The sequence below is a fragment of the Fukomys damarensis genome, unplaced genomic scaffold, assembly GCF_012274545.1.
Source record: "Fukomys damarensis isolate Sample0158 unplaced genomic scaffold, DMR_v1.0_HiC HiC_scaffold_37, whole genome shotgun sequence".
Taxonomy (NCBI): Eukaryota; Metazoa; Chordata; class Mammalia; order Rodentia; family Bathyergidae; genus Fukomys; species Fukomys damarensis.
The window spans coordinates 61,011,762-61,033,751 of NW_022900949.1; the positions used below are offsets into that span (position 1 = coordinate 61,011,762).

A 21,990-nucleotide genomic window follows, 5' to 3' on the forward strand; every position below is an offset into this window, starting at 1 on the left:
ACTCAAATACTTTGCTTTTGTTTTATGAAAACACATGTTATTCCAATTAAAAAGTGTCTTTAAAAACTGCCACAGAAATTCTTAGAGTAATATACTGTGCTTAGAACAAGACAGTAACTTGATAAAATAGCACAGATTGTTCTATCTGAATCCAAAGCTAGTATCTTTCTTTTACAACAGGAATGCTGCCTGGGGTATTAGATAAAGCTGGGTTTATACCGAACCCACATATTTCATGTCCTCTATCTCACTGTAAAACTTTGTCATAAATTATTTACGTACATGACTATTATCTTAAGTATTCACTTTAAAGATCCTTCCTACATTTTTGTCCGTCTTTACATCATCTACATTGTTCAGTACAAATAGAATCTTCCTAAATTTGATAGGCTATTTCACAGACATAAATTTGATTTAGAGTTGGAGAATGTGAAATGATGAAGTAGAATGAAGTAGAAATAATGAACATAGTGACGTCCATAATACATGAGGAAAACAGAAATGGAGAACTTTTCATTTATTTGTCTAGATTGGTCCAAGTTCTGCCACATTACCTTCCTTCCCCACTTTATTTATATTAGAGTTAACTCCTACAATCGACACTAAAATTCTTCTAAAATTCTCTCCCCTAACATCCAAATTCAATAACCTGGTAATCTATCATATATAGCTAACAATTCTCTATTGCCCAAAATCACTTCTTTTCAAACCAGTTCATTATCACATCAACGATTTTGTTCATTTGCTTATCTACCTAAAACATATTTATTCTATAAATATTAAAAAGTTCTCACTTCTGGTATGTTCATAGTAATTTCTTACATCTCTAATGTTCTCACTTGACAATTTAATAGATAAGTGCTGGGGTCTTTGCAAATATCTTACACTGACAATACAAAAATGCTTGTAAAGTGCTTAGTACTTTGCACACAGAAGTATTGTTAATTATTGTCAACATCATCATTACAGTGAAGATCCTTCAGGATGATTTGCTCACTACGTTAAGTAGAAGAAAACAAAGCCATTCTGAGAGACTGGGATGAGCCAACAGCTGGCCTCACTTATCAGTTAAGTGACATAACTTCTGCACAAATACACTTTAATTTTATGTTACCAAAACCCAGAAGAGGTTATACAGACACCTCTGAATATACAGAATATTAAATCTAGATACTGCACTCAACTGCAATGTCCTCACTGAAAACTTCCCATAGTGTAGCACTTACTAATCAGTTAAATTTTATGTGACTTCTATGTATATATCTGTTCCCAAGTTACTTATTTGTTAGGTAAATCTTTTGCTTTATTACTACATGAGGCTTTCTGATAAGTACAGGTCATTTGTATGCAATGTTAATCAAACTTTAACTTCCCCAAAATATACATTAAAGATTAACTGGAACAATTTTATTTATAAAATGCTAGTATAATATATACATATAATTAATATTAGTGTCATGGTTTGTATCTAAATGTTCCCCAAAGCCTCATGAGCCCATAGGTGGGGCACGGGGAAGTGACTGGATCATGGGAGTGTACCACTCATGAGTGGATTGGTGGATAGCTAAATGCGATGTTAGGAGGCGAAGTCTAGTTGGAGGAGATGGGTCACTGGGGTGTGACCTGGAGGGGTCTGTCTCTCTCTTTCTCTTCCATGAGCTATCTCTTTCTTTGCTTCCCATTACCATGCCATGAGCTGTTTATCCTCTGCCAGGCCATCTAGCCTTGCAGCCAGGTGACTATGGACTGAAACCTCTGTATACGTGAAATGAACCTTTGCTCTTTAGAATTGTGTAGAATAATGAGAAAGTAGATTTATTCATAGGTAAATGTGTACATTTTGAGGATATACTCCTAAGTGAAATAAGTAAGTCACATACATGCAAATACCGAATAGTTTCTCTGGTGTGAAAAACTAAAGTAGTACTCAAGATCCTAATGGGGCAATTAGCAATGTGAAATAGGAAGAAAAGGACCAAAGGTGTAAGGACAGTGAGAAGGATAGGGAAAGGGGAATAAGGGAAAAGGAAAAAACTATGGGAAAATGTAAAAATGGAATTAAAGTGTTTGAAGGGGGGAGGGGAGGAGGGGGTGAAGGGAGGGCGGGGACAAGGGGGAAAAATGAGAACCAAGACCTGGCGTGTAAAGGTACAGGATCCCAATGATGAATGCAACTGTACTGTCTACCTAGAATGTAGCAATACATTCAATGAGGAAAAAAAAGAATTGTGTAGAATATTGTGGCTCAGTGACCAGAAAACTATGAAAATTACTTACCAATCATTTAATCAGAATTGGAAGATCTTTGGAAATAATCTCACTGGAGAAAAATGAAGGATTTCAATATGAGTGGGCTGTATCATTTAGGCTCTGTGTGTACTCGGGAGTTCCCTTTCGTAAGGCAGCCTCATTCAGTGTTTAACAATTTTAACAGTTTTAAAATGTCTCTGTTGTGTTATAGGAGAAGAAAAATAATTTTTTCTTCAACCTTCTGTAACAAAAGACAGATTAACAGAGAAAATTTTATTAACCTGTATTTTACATGTGCGTGGGGGGACATCCAAGAAATAAATACTTCTCCAAGAGAAGACTTTGAATGTTTAGCTTATTTCATACATTCAATAAAGAGAAGTAAATTTTTAGCGAAGTAACACGATAGAATATAAGGACAGCTTGAGGCCAAGGGAATAGGTGCAAAAGGTGCAAAGGCAAATGGTACATAAGAGCCAGCTGGTAGGATTTATTAGGGTAAATTTCTCTTGTACCATTTCCAGATCTACAAAACTGTCTTTAGTAACTAACCTGTGTTTTCCCCATCAGAATGGAAAAGTGAGGACAGGCTACTTTTTATCTTCGTAAATCTACATCCTGTTTCTAGGCAATACATGGCAAGCAGAGAACTTCCCAGTAGCTTATTCTGAATTGCCTTAAGCTCAACAATATTCCATATTTATGGGGCCGGGGATTTAGCTCAATGGTTCTGCCGCCTGCCTCGCAAGTGCAAGGTCCCGAGTTCAATTCCCGGTACCAAAAAGAAAAAACATCTCTATTAATGGGTGGCATATTCTGGTCTCCCAGAATAACAAGCCTAAATCAACTTCTCCATTACTTCACCCACTGGTTCAGTATTTATTAAGTGTCTAATTTAAACATTATATTGTGTATTTATAAGGTACTAGGATTAACAGAAAGAAACGTGATGTAATTCCTGGCTTTGAGGCATTTTTAGTCTCATCAGGAAAAGTGGAGAAGTTAAAAAAACGTACAATAAATATTATAAATTCTATGTTACAATTCTGATTTCATGGGGATATGAGGTGGAGTGCTTTGAGAATGGGGAGGAGTGGAGGCTGTGGCAGTAGAGACTCTAGGAAATACTTCAGAAAGGAGACACGAGGTGTTCCTTCTAAAAAGGCCAGTCCCTCCACCTGGGCTACAGATTAGCTCCTCTGGCTTCCTCAAGGACTTTACTTCTTCAATCACTTGTTCCTTTTCCGATTCCAATATTGATACCGTGGAACACTCAGGCAATCCAGTATGGAGGTGTCCAGTTAGGACCAAACCAGAAGTAACAATCAAGACTTTATTCATTCACTTGCAGTAGTGCAAGCAAGAGACAAAAAAGGAAGCTTACTCCCTTGTGTTTCATTTTTCTCTCAAAGAATAATGTGAGCAATGGTCAGGAAAACACAGTGCAGGGATGGAGAGAGTAAATTCAAGTCATTCCTGGCTTTTCTGTGGAGGAAGGCTGGGAACGAAAAGGTACTACATCAAAGTAAAGAAGAGCACCTCAGGCCCCCAAAAGACCTCTGAATGGAGCAGGCTAGGAAAGTGGGCATACCCATAAACATGGCTAGGAACATGTGGCAAAGTCTTCCCCTGCCACTTCCTACCAAAAACTCCAAAGCACTAGCTGAGCACCAAGTCTAGCAGGAGGAAGGCAGCTCCCACCATGAGGCCTGCCAGGCCAAAAACTTGTACAGGTGCTCTTTCAATTACAGTGGCGCTACTTCCTGAATAAACTAAGTATAGCTGAAAATATCTTAGGTTGAAAGTGCGTTTACTACACCTAACCTACTGAATATCCTAGCCTAGCAACACAGTACACTGTAGAGTATCTATTGTTTCCTATAACATAATGGTGTGGCTGATTGCGAGCTGTGGCTAGCTGCCATGGCCCGACATGGAGATAGTATTGCATAGCATATTGCTAACCTAGAAAAAAATTCAGAGCACAGTTTCCATTGAACACATATTGCTTTCACACCATCCCAGTGTAAAAAAAAAGAAAAAAAAAAAAACTTTATAAAAAATCTTTCATAAATTGAACTTGTTAAATCAGGGCTGTCTGTAATGTTTATGGCTAAATCTTAAAGATAACAGAATTCCACTGCTACCTACCATCCTATACACATTATATACATAGTGTCCACACTCTGACCTACCATCATATCCAAAAGTTACATTTACTAAGGCAATCAATGTTTTCTCCATGCTACCAAATGCAAAAACCACTTTTATCATCTAACTCTTAATGTACTGCTCAGATGAATGATGTGTCCAACACACCCTCTCTCTTACCCTCTTCTCGTTTGCTCTGTGCATTGTTTTGCTCTTCTCATTTGCTCTGTGTATTCAGTACGTTTTCTACATTTTCTAGAAGCAAATTTTTCACACTCAGTCTCCTCTGTAGTTTCATGCCCCCCTCTCCCAGCAAAATTCAGAGCTCCTCAAGGTTCTTTTTTTTTTTTTTTTTGGTACTGGGGATCAAACTTGCACTTATGAGGCAGTGGGCAGAACCACTGAGCTAAATCCCCAGCCCCTAAGGTTCAGTTTTGTAACCTCATCTTGAGCTGTATTTTCTGTATTTTATTGTACACTCACATAAAGCATCAGTGACAACCTCTGTGTGAAAAAAATGTACATCATTCATAAGCTCCAGATCCATTTATCTAATTGTCTACTTGACATCTCTATCTGAATGTCTCAGAAAATAAAAACAAAAATTTGTTTTTCATAGGTGCATAACTGAATTCTTTTTCTTCCCGTTAAGTTTACCACTACATTATAGGTATACAAAACAGTTACATTCATCATGGGATCTTGTACCTTTACGTGACGTATCTTGGTTCTTATTCTTTCCCCATTCCCCTGCCCTCTCTTCACCCCCTCCACCTATCCCTGTTTACAAAAACTTTGTTTCCATGTTTTTCCTTTTCTCACTTTTTTCTTTTCCCTTCTTTCCTTTCCCCTACCCCTACCCCTCCCATTTCCCCTACTCCTTTAGACCTTTTCTTCCTATTACACAATATGAATTATACATTTTGACCCTTATTTATACTTTTAGTTTTTAGTTTCAGTTCTCAGTATTTGTGTAATTAATTTTACTTAAGAATATGGCCTCAATGTGCATCCACCTAGTTATAAGTAACTCTAGTTTCTCATTTTTTATGGCTGTACAGTACTCTATTTTATGAAAAAACAAAACAAAACAAAAACAAAAAAAGACATCTTTATCCAGTCTCCAGCTGGTGGGCAACTGGGATGTTTCCAAGTTTTAGCTATCACAAACTGTGCTGCTATAATCATGGGTGAGTATATTACTGTGATTTGATCCTTTTAATTCTTTTGGGAAGATACCCGGAAGAGCAATAGCTGGGTAAAATGGGACCTCTAATCCTAGTTGTTTGAGGTGTCTCCATATTGATTTCCACAGTGGTTGCATGAGACTGCACTCCTACCAACAATGAAGAAGGGTTCCTTTTCCCCACAACCCTGCCAGCATTTGTTATTGGTTGATTCCTTTTTTTGGGTACCAGGGATCAAACTCGGGGCCTTGGGCTTGTGAGGCAGGCGGCAGAACCACTGACCTTACTCCCCAGCCCTCTTGGTTGATTCTTCATAGCAGCCATTCTTTCTGGGGTGAGGTGAAATTTTAATGTTGTTTTCATCTGCATCTCTCGAATGACCAGTGATGTGGAACATTTTTTCATATGTTTATCTGCTGCTTTTACTTGTTTGTCTGAGAAATGCCTGTTCATTTCAGATGCCCATTTTTGAATTGGGTCTTTATATTTAGAGGGTCTGATTCTTTCTAGAATTATTTCTTCAAAACTTATCCTTTCAGTACTATCTATTTCAGAAAAAGATCACATCATTCATCCAGTTGCTCGAGCCAAAAACCTAGGAATCAACCATCTCACTTCCTTCTCCTCTCCCCATGTATGCAGTCTGCTGCTTAGTTTTATTTATTCTGCCTCTTAAGTAACCACGGAAATTATTAAGCAAGCACAGAAATTATCTCTATTGTATTAACTTTCACTATCTTAGCACAACTACCATGAACTCTCACCTCCTGTTACGGTTTAGATATGTGGTGTGTTGCCTCAAAGCCTTGTGCGTTTGGAAGGTGATGGCATCGTGGAGGAGCATTGCTCGTCAGTGAAGTGATACACTGAAGACCTTGTGGCTGAGTGTGCGGTCATCAAAAGAGGTGGGTCACTGGTGGCATGAGCGCAGTGGTATAGATCCCTCCCCAGCTCCTCTCTTCTCTCTGCTTTCCTGACCACCATTATGTAAGCAGCTTTCCTTCCTTCTTCAGGCCCTTCCACTATGCTGTTTTTGCATTTGAGACCACCAAACATGAACTGAACCTTTTTTGTTCACGTATGTAGAGACAATCATACTCTTCATTTTAACACACGAATGGCTAATAAGGCCCTGGTCTTTCAGCTGGCTTCACCAAAGTTAGGGAGGTTAAGTCTGCATTTCTACCACTGAGCACAATACAAATGTTCTTTACTTCTGGAGAAACTGTTAGTTGTGAGAAGGCACAGCAGCCACTCCAACTCCAGGTTTAGGTTCAATGAGTAGTTTCATCCTCTCCCACACAAGCTGGGTTACATACTTAATTTCATCCTCTGTAACAGTGAAGACACCATCCACAAGGTCCCTATGATAGGCCAGGTGTTTGTGCCAATGCTGCATTTGACAGCATTTGCTCCAGTTTCTGGAGGATAAGTATTAGGGTCGATTCCCCTTGGGTTCAGACTGGTAGGAGTCATCTGCATTCAAGGGCTCGGCAGCATATGCCTTCACAGTAGGCTTCAGAGCCTTGGCTGTAATTGCTATTCCAGCAACCGTCCCTCCTCTCCTACAGATACCATCAGTGCATCTACCAAGAGAACCTGGTTCAGCACCTCCAGGGCAATTGTCCCTTGCCCAGCTATCACTATAGGCTCTCGGTTGGGATGGACTAGGATCCTTTCTGTTTCTTCCATAATTTTTGTAGCCCTGTCTCTAGTCATCCACCACCCTGCTCACTGTATATTACGCAGGCCCCGCAGGCTTGTATTGCCAGTGTTTCACAGTTGGGAGATGGTTGGGGCAGCACAATATAAGCAGGAATCCTTCCCTTGGCAGCATAGGTGAGGCCTGGCCATGGTTCCCATTGCTGTGAGTAACAACAGCTTTGGGCTTTCCTTCTGAAGTGGCAGGAATTAATCCTCCGATGGCATTAAGGGCACCACAAATCTTAAAAGATCCAGTTTTCTGGAAGCGCTCACATTTAAAGAAAAGATTGTGCCCCGCTACCTGATTCAGAATGGAGCTTGTTGGCCCTGGTGTGAGATAATCTCAAATGTTGGTATGTACTTTTTCAACATCAGCAAAGGAGATGCGGTACTGAGCACACATGGCTCTTCTATACAGTACATGGTCTGGGAATTTAGTGTTAGGTAGTTTTGCCCTTGCCCTCATAAAGCTTATAATCAAATGGCAGATCGTATGATCTAGCAACTCTACTCCCAGGTGCAGATCCAAAAATACTGAACGCAGGGTCTGTTGCATTTTGCATGTCAGCTCCTTTTCACTGCAGACCAGCTGGTTCCATACGGCAGGATGTGTGGCTGCTGACAGCTTCTGTGTTTTTACATTTTATGGCTTCCACACTGGCCAGGGATTTTCTTCTCTTTACTGGTGCCACGCTTCTACCTCCAGTCTCAGTATGAACTGAAACTTTTGAAACTGTGAGCAAAATTAAATTTGTCCTTTAAATTGCAGGTGTCAGGTATTTTGTCCTAGCAATAAGAAAGTTGACTAAATCACCTAGTTTTCTTAATTCCCTTGTAATTATTTCCTCAATTTCACTATTGTTTTACCCTTTATCCCATAAAACACTAATACCATAAAAAAGGATTATATCACTCTCCTGCTCAAAAGTCTTCCATGCCTTTTCATAAAAGTCATGATCTACATTATGTATTCACTTAACACTTGTATTACTAAATGCAGTCTCTGGCCAGATTCTGTTCTAGGTATAATGAGTACAACTGCATACAAAGCAGACTGAGTCACATAAGACTTACAGTCAAGTATAAAACCAGCACACACACACACATATGTATAATTAGTACCTGATTATTAGTTACCAATAATTTAATCACCTAATTAGTAAGTGACGGGAATAATATTTAATATATTAGTACAGGGGCCTATGAGATAAAACAGGAATAGATTTAGTACAGAAGCTCAAGAAATTTTTTATTGTATTCCATTCTCACATTCCTACACTTTGGTATATCTCTTATGCTCTTTAAGCTATTCAGAATTTGAATACCATTACAAATTAGGTGCACTGTGAATCTAAAGTAATACATATAAAGGAAGACAAATTATATTAGAAGCTGTGAGTCAAGAGTAAATTAAAGACAGAATGCAGAGACTATTGTATTATCACATTAAATACAGAGGTGGTAGGAGTAACAGGCTACAATTCTAGCAGCAGCACTGTCACAGTGGTGGTACCAGGGCCTGTATGCTAACTATAATGATCTCATAATTTAAATGCTCAGTGATACCAGCTGATTAGCCTTCTTAGATCCTATCAATTTTAACAATTTAGTTTTTCAGTTCCCACTGATTAGATAAAATACCCTATAGTTGAAATGATCTATGTTTTTTTGTTTATGTTTAGTTTCTTTCTAATGAAATCTAAGCTCAAAGAGGTTACTTTATACACAGACAGGATGAAATGGCATGTGGGAACTCTTGAAGGCCTGATATAGCACTGCTTATAAGAAAGATTTTTTTGTTCCTTATAGTTCATACAAAGAGTGCAAATAAAGATTACACTATGAGATACTTTTTTTTTTAAAACCAAAAATGTTTTGGTATTTGCCTGCAAAAAAATAAATAACTGTGACAGCTAGTTGTGATATTTAAGCGTGACTGGATTAAGAAATGTGTAGAAAGCTATAAAGCACATTTCTAGGTGTTTCTGTGGGGTATTTCCACATATGTCTGGCAAACGGAAGGGGGAGAACCAACCCTGACTGTGGGTGGCACAAGAGACCTGTGGTGGGGTAGTATTGAAAGGCAAGAAAAGGAAGTCTGTTGTGTTTTCTGGAGGCTCTATTCTGCCTAAGTTAGATATCTGTTGCTGGCGCTATCACCTATGAACATCAAACTCTAGTCTCTTCTGATGCAGATTTATACCAGCAACTCTCTAGCGATCTTCCAGGCCTTCTATCTTGAACTGGCAGTATATCCTTGATTCTACTTGTGCAGTTTCTAGTTTTGGGGGCTGAGCAGATCCTCTAGTTCTCCAGTGTGCAGATGGCCAATGTGGACTCTCCTACCTTTGACCCTATACGCCTACCTAATAAATCCTCTTGCATAATTATATATACGATATATTCTTTTTCTATCAATTCTGTTTCTCTAGAAAACCCTAACCAATATAATAATTTAGATTCAATCCATGGATATTTTCCACCAAATGTTTACTAATAGTTTTTAAACACCAAGAGAGAATTTAAAGGATTGCCAACTAATTCTACTGAGCTGAAAATCCCAATCAGGGCTTAGCAAATTATGGATCACAGGTGTGCAGTCTATTAGAATGGCTTTTCCATTTTAACTGTTTAAGAAAAAAAAGTAAACTACTGTGGTAAATAAAAATTACCAAAATTCAAATTTTAGTGCCAATATGTAAATTTTGCTAGGACACAGTCATACTCATTCTTTTATGTACCTCCAGGACTGCTTTAATGCTACTGTATTTTAAACTTAAAGCAAAGCAAGTTAGAAAATATGAAATGTACTATCTAACTGCTACAGAATTTCTTCCTAAAAATCAAAAATAAAAAGGAGTTTATGAGTGGTATGTTGTCAATCAATGAAATCATGATTGCAGCAACTAAGAGAATGTGTCCAGAAAAAAAAAAAATTTGTTTAAAACTATTAGGCTTTTAGCAAGGACAACTGCTTAAAATCTTCAAGACACAATGAGTATCATCAAGAGCCAAACTAAAAGAGATGACAAAATGATTCAGTGTGGCTCTCTTTGGCTCTTCATGAATCCAGGAACAAAGACACTGATCACCTGTTGCTTACTTATTTCAGAAATCAATGATCAACATGAAGCGATCTAGGATGGCAACACAGGAGGAGGAGCAAGGCAGCCCAGCAAAAAAAAAAAAAAAAAAAAAAGACAAAAAAAAAAGGAAGTGCTTTCAAGGATGGTAAGAATATCGTTAAAATGTCCATACTACTAAAAGTGATTTACAGATTCAGTCTAATCAATCACCATCAAAACACCAATGACATTCGGGAAATTAGAAAAAAAAAATCCCAAAGTTCATAAGGAAGCACAAAAGACCCTGAATATCTACAGCAATCTTGAACAAAAAGAAGGCTAAGATAATCACAATCCTAGATAGATTTCAAGACATACTACAGAGCCAGAGAAACCAAATCAGCATGGTACTGGAAATACAAGTTCATGCTCTCTAAAATTGAATAATGAATTTAGGAACAAAGGAGTTTAAGAGTAGGAAAAATTATTGAGAGAAAGACAGCTTCTATCTAAGAGACAGAAGAGGGGCTGGAAAGTGCATTGCTTGCCCATCCTGTTTTTCAAAGGTGTTTTATAGGCAAAGCCACAGGCAAGGTGGGTACAAAGCCGAACAAAACTATAAGACCCAATGAAAAAATAACAAGGTGGGCTTGAGGTGGGATAAAACCATGATCAACCACTAAGAAAGATTACTAGTACAGTCATCCAGGTAATATTGATTAAATGGGAATCAAATGTGTGTGGGGGTCCCATAGCAAACATACAAAGAATTTCCAGAAAGGAAAAGGGCTAGGGAGGTTGATGCCTATTTAGAGTATCAATCACTGCTATTCTTCCCCAGGGAAAGTAGATGGGTGCAGTTATCTTCTATCATTTTATAATGCTAACCAGTGAATGTTTCTCAACTGTTTTCTATGATAAGTGCAACCATTATGAAAAGCATCACAGAGGTTCCTCTAAAAATTAAAAATAGAACTACCATATCATGTAGCAGTCCCAATACTGGGTATATATCAAAAAGAATGAATACAGTATGTCAAAGAAACAGTGACATTCTCATGCTTATTGCAGAACTATTCACAAAAACCAAGAAATGACAATAACTTAATCAAGTGATGAATGGATAAAGGAAGTACGGTCATTATATCCACCTGAATACTGCCATGAAAAAGAATGAAATTCTGACAGGGCCAGGGGATTTAGCTCAGCAGTGCGGCTGCCAGGCACAAGATCCTGAGTTCAATCCCCAGTACAAAAATGAGTGAAATTCTGACATTTATGACAACATGGATGGCATTGAAGATCATGATGATAAATGAAATAAAGCAGCCACAGAAAGATAAGTATCACCTAATCTCACAAATGTTGACTCTTACAAAGTTGGTCTAATAGAAGTTGAGAATAGAATGGTGGTTACCAGGGCTAGGGAGAGAACAAGGAAAAGAGGGATAGGGAAAGGTTGATCAATGAATACTAAGTTACAGTTAGAAGTAAGACGCTATAGAAGTAAGAAGTTCTGTTGCAGTACTGAAGGATAGGATGCCTACAGATACCAGTTATGTACTATACATCTCAGAAAGCTGGAAGAAGGGACATTTTACCATAAATACTTTTTAATATTTGAGAAGATAAACATGTTTAACCTTACTCAATGTGTGTGTAGGTATACACACACACACACACACACACACACATAACATGGTGCTTCACTAATATATATAATTTTTGTTTTAATATATCAGTTAAAATAAATTTGTGTACTTATGTATAACATTATGAATATTAAATATATAAACATATGTTATACATGCTAGTTTCCATTATATAAAATAGGTTTCAGTGCTAGTGTTCATGTTGGAAAGGTACAGCAGCAGAAAAGGGAAAATTTATCCTTAATTTCTATATGTTATTAAGGTCTACAGAACTGAAGAAAAAACTGCAAAGCAAAATGAAAATGGATTCATAGAACCTTAATTTTTGAATCAGAACTAATAACTAAAAGATATTTAAGGTAAAACTTGACAAGAAAATGAATATAATCATACATATACACATATGTATACACATTTACAGATTGTCCTCCATGTCCATGGGTTCTGCATTCATGAACTCTAATTCATGGATTCAACAAACTGAGGATTGGAAATATCTGAAAAAGCACTATCTGTATTGAATATGTACAGACATATTTCCTCATATTATTTTCTAAACAATACAGTATAAGAACTATTTATACAACATTTATATTGCCTTATGTATTACAAATAATCTGGAGATAATTTTAAGTATATGGAGAATGTGCATAGGTTTTATGCAAACAGTATATTAATACCTATAAATTATACTAAATATTGGGACTTAATATGGTATTTTCATACATGCCTAACATATTTTAATCACATATTACTTGCACTTTCCTCCCTTATACCCTTTCCCCTCCACATTATCCAGTAATAGTCACCCTTCTACTTTCATGCCATTTTTTAAAGATTTTACATATTAACGACAACATGCAATATTTGTTTGAGTTTGGCTTATTTCACTTAACATGATAATCTTCAGTTCTATTCATTTCCTGCTAATGCTATATATTTTATTCTTCCTTATGGCTGAAAAATAGTCATATATATCTTTCTCAGGCTGGTTCCATATCTTAGAAGGGAAAGAAAGTTGAGGGGGAGAAAAAGTATATAAGTACACATCTATAGTAAATTGGCTTTAATTTCTTTGGATATATACCAAGGAATGGTACAACTGGATCATATGGTCTGTTTTTAGTTTAGTTTGTTTTTTTTGGGGGGTGGGGGTGGGTCCAGGAATCAAACTCTGGTCTTTACCCTTGCACTTGCAAGGCAGGCGCCAGAATCACTGAGCTAAATCCCTAGCCTCTATTTTCAATTTTTTTAAGGAAGCTCTACCAGCGGTGGTGAACCTTATGGCACGCATGCCACAGTGGGCTGTTTCTAATCATTGAAAACTCTGCTGTTGTGTTTTTCTTTTAATGTATAAGGTGTTTTTTCTAAAGTAAAACATTCAGGTTTAACTGCAGTGTTGGCACTTTGTGATAAATAAGTGGGGTCTGGGTTTCAGTTTGGGCCCTTGGTCTCTGAAAGTTTCACCATCACTGCACTGATTTCTATAGTAATTTATAATCTCAACACCAGTGTAGAAGCATTTCTATTTCCCGGTACTCTTTCTAGCACTGTCATGGGTTTTTTTTTTTTTTTTTTTTTTTTTTGGTACCAGGGATCAAACTCAGGACCTTGCACTTGAGAGGCAAGCGCGGTACCACTGAGCTAAATTCCTGGCCCTCTTTTGGTCTTTTATATTCTTGTTGATAGCCATTCTGATTAGTCACATGGACTCTCAAAGTACTTTAAGCAAATACTAAGCCATTGGATATTAGGGAATTGAGAAATAGAAAATGTTGTTATCCATGGAGATCCCTGGAACCACCCTCCAGCAGAGACTGAAGGATGACTGCATTTTACACTATATACACATATGCACACACATGCATGCACACATAAGAGACAGAGACAGAGCTAGTTTTACATGGAAACTTCTTAGACTGGAAAGAAGCATTTACTACCTCAAATTATTACTTCAAAAATTTAATATTAAGTGAAACATAGTTTAACTGTATTACTTGTCAAAAATAAAGACTATCTGGACTAGTAAAAAAGGGTTCCATATTAATAAATTCTATATTAACAACTAATTAAAATTACTATATAAGATATAGATGATTACAAAATATAATCAGAAAGATTATGTCACTGGGGATAAAAACTTATACACTGTGTGCTGCAGATGCAGCTCTGAAGAAGAGCCCTGGCTAGGAATGTACAGAGGCCCTGGGTTTGATGCCCAGCACCACCAAACAAAACACAATATAACACATACATATTCTTTGTTACTAATAAAAATGATAAAAACATAAAACATGTTTTTGGAATTCTCAAAAGGTAGTACTCATGGTTATGTAAGATAATGTCTTAATTCTTATAATACACACACTAAAGTATTTATTAGTGAAGGGTACAATGTTTCCAATATAGTCTCCCTTGGTTCAGAAAAAATGTATTTATAAATGCATCAGTGATACAACAAATGGAGACAAAATGTAAACAACAGCTTATTCTGAGTAAATGGAATACAATATCTCTACAAGTTTGAACCTACCTTGAAATAGTTAACAAAAGAAAAAGGTAATTCTTCTAAATATAGCCAAGACTTTCAGTTTATACTAACTATAATATTCTTTCTGGGGACTAATTTTGTTTTTTGAAAGCCAATATAATCTTTTTCATCCAATTATTCCTGCACTTAAATTAACTGAGTTTAATTCTAAAAGAGACAATAGCAATCTTAAACAAAATTTTCAAAAATATAAGATTAAAAAGTTCTACACAAAGAATAAAGTACAAGAGAAAAGATGCAAATAAAATGACTATCATAATCTTTTGTTTTTTATTTGCAAGTATAAATCTGAAGAAAAACAAAAGCCTGGACCATAGCATCTGTCATATCAGAATATAAAAAGATGATCCTGGCACAAAATGAAAAAGCTCTAATTCATTTGCAAATCAAGCCTGCCGGTTCCATTTCAAGCTGGCGGTAACTGTCAAGAGTTAACAAGATAATCACTTTCAATCCTGCCTTCAATGGTACATTACACTGTTATTCCATTCAATAAGACCGTTCTTTGGGGCACTAGATGAATGGTTTTCATTTCTAACTCACACAAAAAGTTGTGGAGGAAAAAATCCACGGGGCTTAAGAAAGAAATCCCTTTATGGGCATTTATCTGCCGGTACTTGCTTTTAGGCAAAATGAGATATTTTGAAACATCAGTGTCCATTCACTTCCTCTATTCCTTTAGGCCCTTAATCCATTAAAAAAAAAGGCATATGAGAAAAGTGCAAAACCAGTTTCATTTTTAAAATTATCAATGCACACTAAACAAAAATTCTCTATTAAAGTAATTCTATGTAAATACATCCCTATTCTATCCAAAACACTACTATTAACCAAACTTCTTAGCTCATAGTAACTCAACTAACTTTGTTATATTATTGATTTAAATTTTGGGTAAAACACAGGAGCTTAAAGTTTCATATTTATCCCCTGTTGTACTTCCAATGACTTACATGACTAAAAAAAAGAATAGTTTTTAAAAACCTTTTCTGGATCATTCCTAGTTTGATGAAAATAAATTTTACCTAAGTGTTTCTTTATAATGTACTCATTAAAAAGCATTATAAAAGTTTTTACCATTTCATGGTTTAATGTAATTTTACAAACAAATGTAGCTAAAGTATCTGCATAAATGTTTTTATAAAAATATTGAATCTGTTATAAAAAAGAAATATATTTTATTCTATACCAGTGATAGCCAACCCCTCAGAGCGTTCCATGATAACAAACAGCCCACTTTGGCACAAGTGGCAAAAATTCGCCACCACTGCTCAAAGAAAATTTGGAAGTATAAAGATCTAAATATATATAAAATTACATTGTCTACAGTCCATGAGATTAAAACAAAACTAAAATCTTGTCCCTGACTATTCATGCTGCCATATATTCATCAAATTGTTCTAGTATCAAAGCATAAGTTATAAGAAGCATCTGTATATGAATTGCAACTTATTATCAAGGTCTTTTTAGCAATACTGACTAACCTTCCCCATCTACTCCTTCAATTCATAAATTTAACACAGAAAATGTACATAGAATATATGTATATTTCTAAAAAAACTTGTTAAGTGTTTTAAAATGAGGTGATTCATAAAAATGTGTAATATCAGATAGATTTAGCCATTAATATTTAATTTTAAATTAATATCTAAAAATTTTAATATGTGAATAAATTATAATAAAATTGTATTTTATACATTCCTCATAAAATTTAAGTTATAGAAAACTAGCAAATTTAGAGCATAAACTCCTTGTATTTGGTCCAGTAGATTTAAAATGCTTACATGGTATCATAAAATGACAATAATATAATATTGAATAAACCTTACTATTGCAAATGTTAAACCCCTGATTCCAAATAATTAAATACATCAAGGCAATCAGTAGTATTCTGGTATACTCAATAAATTGTAACTCAAACACATGTCTAATTTAAAGCCAATTGGATATAGCACTAAAAAGTCCTATAGAATCCTTTCAGACACAGAATTACGTCCAGAGCATAGTTCTGAGAGCTTGTGGTGAGTCAGTCACCATACAAGGTGGGGAAAATAAAGTTACCTTTCCATTGGGATACTCTATCCTTTTATTATGTTTCAGGATCACAGTTAACTCAGAAAGTAGAAACATTTAATCTTTCAGTTTCAAGCTGTCCTGCTGTAGCCTCATTCCCTCGTTAGATATCTGGGGTTAGTTCTAAGCAAACTGAGCAGCAAAGACAGTAGGAAATATGCAAAATATCCACTATATTAACCACTGGAAAGCAATGAAGAATATATGAAGAACAACAGCCTTTTAGGTCAAAAGTTTTAAGAGTCACCATGCACTCCAAAAATCAACCTGGTGTTCTGAAATAAGTACACAGTGGCCCCATCCCACTAGTTATATACTATCTGACAAGCAAACCTGTTTACAAAATACAATGTATGTATGTGTGCATGTATGTGCATGTGTGTATGCTGCTGAGGACTGAATTTAGGACCTGAATAATACTGAGCACATGCTCTACACCGAGCTCCAACCCCAACCCCACAAGCAGTTTTTAAATCACAGTGATACACGCTTGCAACAGAAATCTTTGTTTCTGAAATGCAATAGCTGATGCCTATAATCTTTAAATGTAATATGTGAACATCTATTCTAGAAAACTTGTTTCTAACAAAGTCCATGTACATAATAAAAATGTAAGGAAGCATTCAAGTTATCATTATCATTTCCTATAGACTATTTTTATTACAACATAGCTACTTGAATTTCTGAATACTTGAGGATGATTGGACATTGCCAAAGTCTTTTAATTTCTTTAAAGGGTCATAAATTATACTAAAAATATTTTATTTTGACATTCTGATATCTTCAAGGCAGCAAAAGAAATAAAAAGACATCTCGTGAAGGTACACGAAGTCCTTAAGAATGAGTTTTTTAAAAAAGAGAAAAAAAATTTGCATGTAGAAATGAGATGCTTTAAATTCTTCCAAATTTTGAGAATCTGAGGAAACTTTAAGATGATTCTTGTACATCATCATATCTTGTCATTTAGACAGTTTTTTTAGACACATAATTTAGACACTGAGAGTTTTCCTTCAGACAGAGCTGATGTAACATTTATAGGATACAAATAAACACATTTACTCCTAGTTGAATCAACTAATTCTAGTAAATTTAAGAAAGTAAATAAAAATATAAAATAACTTCGCACTAAATTTTACACCATGATGCTGCTGGCATATTGGGATGTAGGTTAAATCAGAGCAAAGCACTGAAGATGCTAAAGTAAAAAGGCATATTTATTTTACATATGTTGAGCATATTCTCTAAAAGAGAAAAATGAGCATATGATGGAATAAAATATTTTACAGTCATGAAAATTCATTTTAGTATCATATTTAGTGACATGGGATAGTGGCCATAATATTTTTTAAAGACCACATTAATAGTATTTACAATGTGAGGTCAGTTTTACAAAAACATAAACACTGAGAAAACTACTAAAATAATACTAAAAAAGGGTTGGGGATTCAGCTCAGTGGTTCTGCTGCTTACCTCACAAATGCAAGGTTCCAAGTTTGATCCCCAGTACCAAAAAATAAAAAATAAAATAAAATAATACTGAAATGTAATCATGCATATTTTTGTGAAAGGTGGGGTAATAAGTAACTTCTGTAGCCCTTTTTTCTCTTTATTCTATAATTTCCAATTATTTTATAACGTACATATATTAGCTTTATATTCAGGAAAAATATTTAAAGAAAATTTTTCATTAAAAAATGAAATATCTATAATGAAGAAATCATAACCAAAAAAATGAATTCTTCAATAAAGAGGACAAAAATACTGTTATTTAAACCTGCTGAACACCCACATCAACACAGAAATTCATGAATATTTAACTACTGAAACATTTAGCAAATGACAGTTTTTTGGAAATGGAGAAGTAAAGTGACCTTCAGCCAAACTTTTGGTCCTAACATTTCCACAGCTAGAAACCCATTATTTTGAATAAATTATCAATTTTTTAAAAAGCAGAGAAAACCTATGATTATTATTAAAACATTTCAAGAATTTCATGCATTTACAAACTATTTGTGATAGACATAAACTTATTATTTAGTATAAAAAGTCTCAACTTTGAGTATTTTAAACTTTTTTTTTTTTTTTGAGACATGGTCTCCCTATGTAGTTCAGGTTGGCCTTGAACTCACTATGTAACCCAGGCTGGCCTTGAACTTGCAGCAATCCTCCTGCCTTAGCCTCTCAAGTGCTAGGACAACAGGTGTGCACCACTATGCCAGGCCCAGTATGTTTATTTTAAAGGGTTTGTTTCAGTGCAATTTTTTGTCTGTTTTTTAAGACAGCTTCTCACTATGTAGTCCAGGCAGACCTTGAACTCACAGCAATCTTCTTGTCTCAGCCTCTTCAGTGGCTATTAAACATGCATACACAGGATTATCAAAAATATATTATGCAGGTTAAAATTAAAAATATTATCACAGTAAAAGATACTGCAATTAATCGCTTTGAATACACATATCCCATAATTAATTTTATGAAGCAATTCTGGAAGTCCTCTTTTGTGTCTTTACAACATGTAATCAAAAATATATTGCTGTCACATGCCATCCAATGCAAAGGCAGATGTGTAAAAGCATTATTGTGTGTCCTCATACAACCTTATTCACTAGAGGTGGTACCATGCATCTTCTGACTCTTCCCAACGTCAAAATTACCATGAAAGGTTAAGTATTTTCAGTTGATTCAGAACACTGAGGTAGCCAGGACAGCAGAACTAAAGACACTAACAAAAGATTTCCAGAACTCTTCAGAATGGCAAGAAAGACAGAATAAGTGTATTCAAAGTGAGGGAGAGCGTTCTGAGGGAGACTAATAACATTGAGTCTTTTCCTGTAAAAAAAAATTTAATTTAAACTTTTATCATAATTTTGATCATTCTGCATATAAAAAACTCATGAATGAAAACTGCTAAGTGAACCAGATATTAAAATTTTTTCATCAGTAGTGCATATGTTACAATTCAAGAATAGTTTTTATTTAAAGTTTCAATGAAAATTAGTATGACATGCATACAATTTAATGGAAAATTATTTAGCCAAGGCTTTAACATATGAACTTTCAGAACACTTTTTAAAAGGAACCATGAGCCATTTTGAATGATTTACTTAGAACAATAGATACCACTGTGGCCTTTTCACTGTTTATGAACTACAGTGCCATTTAATACAAATGACTTCTCATTTAATTGCCTTCCTTATTTCTGTAGGATTTCCAGAAACTGCATTGGTTTTCAATTAGTCATACAGCATTTACAGCACTAGCAGAAGAACAAAGGTAAACTCTCGATGTTTCTAATGCAGCACTTTGGCATTTTTGAAGAGAAAAATCTCTCTGCTGTATATGCTGTCATGTACATCGTAAAACATAAGATTATCTCCCCACCCATTGGGAGTGTAACCATTCTACCACATAGTTCCAAACAGGTCTAAACATATGCTGATTTTGATAAAAGCAAGTCTACTAAACTTTTTATTTATTACATTTGAACTTTCTGTAAAATACTGACTGAGACAACTAATAGCTTATAGATCTGTAAGACTGAAGATGCAATCCAGCAAGTTTTATCCCTAAGCAGTACTCTGTGCAGTATTTTTGCTTTTTATCTAAAATCATCAACAAAACCCTGGGGAATAGAGGTGGAGGCCAAGAAGAAAGAACTCATTTCTCAACTATCCCCATCACCACTCAAAAAACATATAGGATATGCTATAATATGTACTGCTCATTATTGTAACAGAAGAAACATAATGTTCATATTTAAATTACACATTTCAAAAAGTACAATGATCTGAGCATTGCCAAATAATCATACAGGTGCATAGGCATGTGTGTGAAACAGAATGAGAGATGGAGAAAACGGAGTGGAGAAATAGTCAAATTAAAAAAACAAAAGAGATGGTGGGCTAGAGGCAGCCTGTACTCACACATCACCCTAAAATACTCATCCAAAGGAATAAGGGAAATGGTTCTCTGAGGAGGCAGGAATACACGAAAGATCACAGAACCACATCTTCAGAGAGCTAGCAACCAAAATTACATACAGCCCTGAAATATTGGTAACTAAAATGACTGGTGAATGAGGAGGCTCTTCCCTTAACATGCAATGCAAAAGTAAAAATTCTGTAATCATATGTGAGCACTGGCTACGCAACAAAACAGAGATACAGCCCACAGGGGAGGAGATCTGGTTACAGGGCAAAGTAAGCAGAGACAGGAGTCATAATTCCACTCTTGTCTCTCAGAATTTAGACAGGGATGGACTGTGAGGCAGTCTTTGCGGCATCTCCCTCCCCCTTGCCTCAGTTGAACAAACAGGAAACAGACCTGAACTGAAGAGGGTTGGGTAGGCTTTCATCTATGCTCAGAAAATCCCCATATAAGGAAAAAGTGGCTACCATCCCTACGAATTACTATGAAATCTTTAAAAAGATGACTGTGGGCACCGCGGGAAGGAAAGCCACGCCAGCTCCCGACCCAGCAGCCATCGCTCAAGAACCGGGAAGGTAGCCGCGTGGGCGCCCCTGAACCCCCACCACCCCCCACCACTCTCAGACCTCCTGACTGTGCAAGTCTTTGGACCCACTCTGCAAAGACAGAGGTGCTCATCAAGGGTATTTTTCTAAGTTCCCAACTTTGAACATCTTTAAAGAAAGGGCGTGGGAAACCTGTACTAGAACGTTAAGGAGTTCAACCATTCAGAAGGATGGGGAACTCAATCTGGGCCTTGCAGCCCGAGGTCAGTCAGTGTCAGGGGGTTCAGCCATCAGCTAACTGAGATCAGGGGTCTTGCATCCTATCTCTGTCTGAACCATTAAATGGTAAATACACTATATTGAAATTTTGTTCACTGCAGACATGTTCTGGACTGCTTCTTGATTTCAATTTAATTCAAATGATTTAAGGGTGATAGACTAGCGACTACTACCGGTGGTCAGTGTCCAAGTTGTGCTTGATCTTAATGTGTTGCTGATTGTATCAGTTGGGATAAAGCATTGCCGTTGATTTAATGAGCTGTTTTCTCTGATGTTATGAAGATGAGAATGTCTGTGGGTCGTTAGAGACACAGAAGCTAGGGCGCAACAATATCAGGAAGATTTGGGTGATAATCCAGAGAATAAACCAAGGACAGTCCGACAACAAAAATTAAAATGAGAAAACACTTAAGCAAGATACAAGGACAGACTTCCAGTCCACCAATGGCAAACAGTAGGGCAAAGGAGGATGAAAAGGCCGATAGTGAACCACCAGGACACCCTGAACTCAAAGCACAGGAAGTAACCACACAGATCAATCAGACTCTAGAAAAATTCAAAACAGAAATAATTTACCAGATAACCATAGAGATAGTGAGCAAAATGGAA

At 36.1% G+C, this 21,990-nt stretch overlaps 1 protein-coding gene and 1 pseudogene across 5 annotated transcripts in view; both read right to left on the reverse strand.

Annotated features, from left to right (window-relative positions):
• The window catches only part of Rsrc1 (arginine and serine rich coiled-coil 1), a 311,683-nt gene that overhangs the window by 150,651 nt on the left and 139,042 nt on the right, over positions 1 to 21,990 (reverse strand). The gene's annotated exons all lie outside the window — the stretch shown is intronic.
• LOC104871097 lies at positions 6,710 to 7,695 on the reverse strand (annotated as a pseudogene).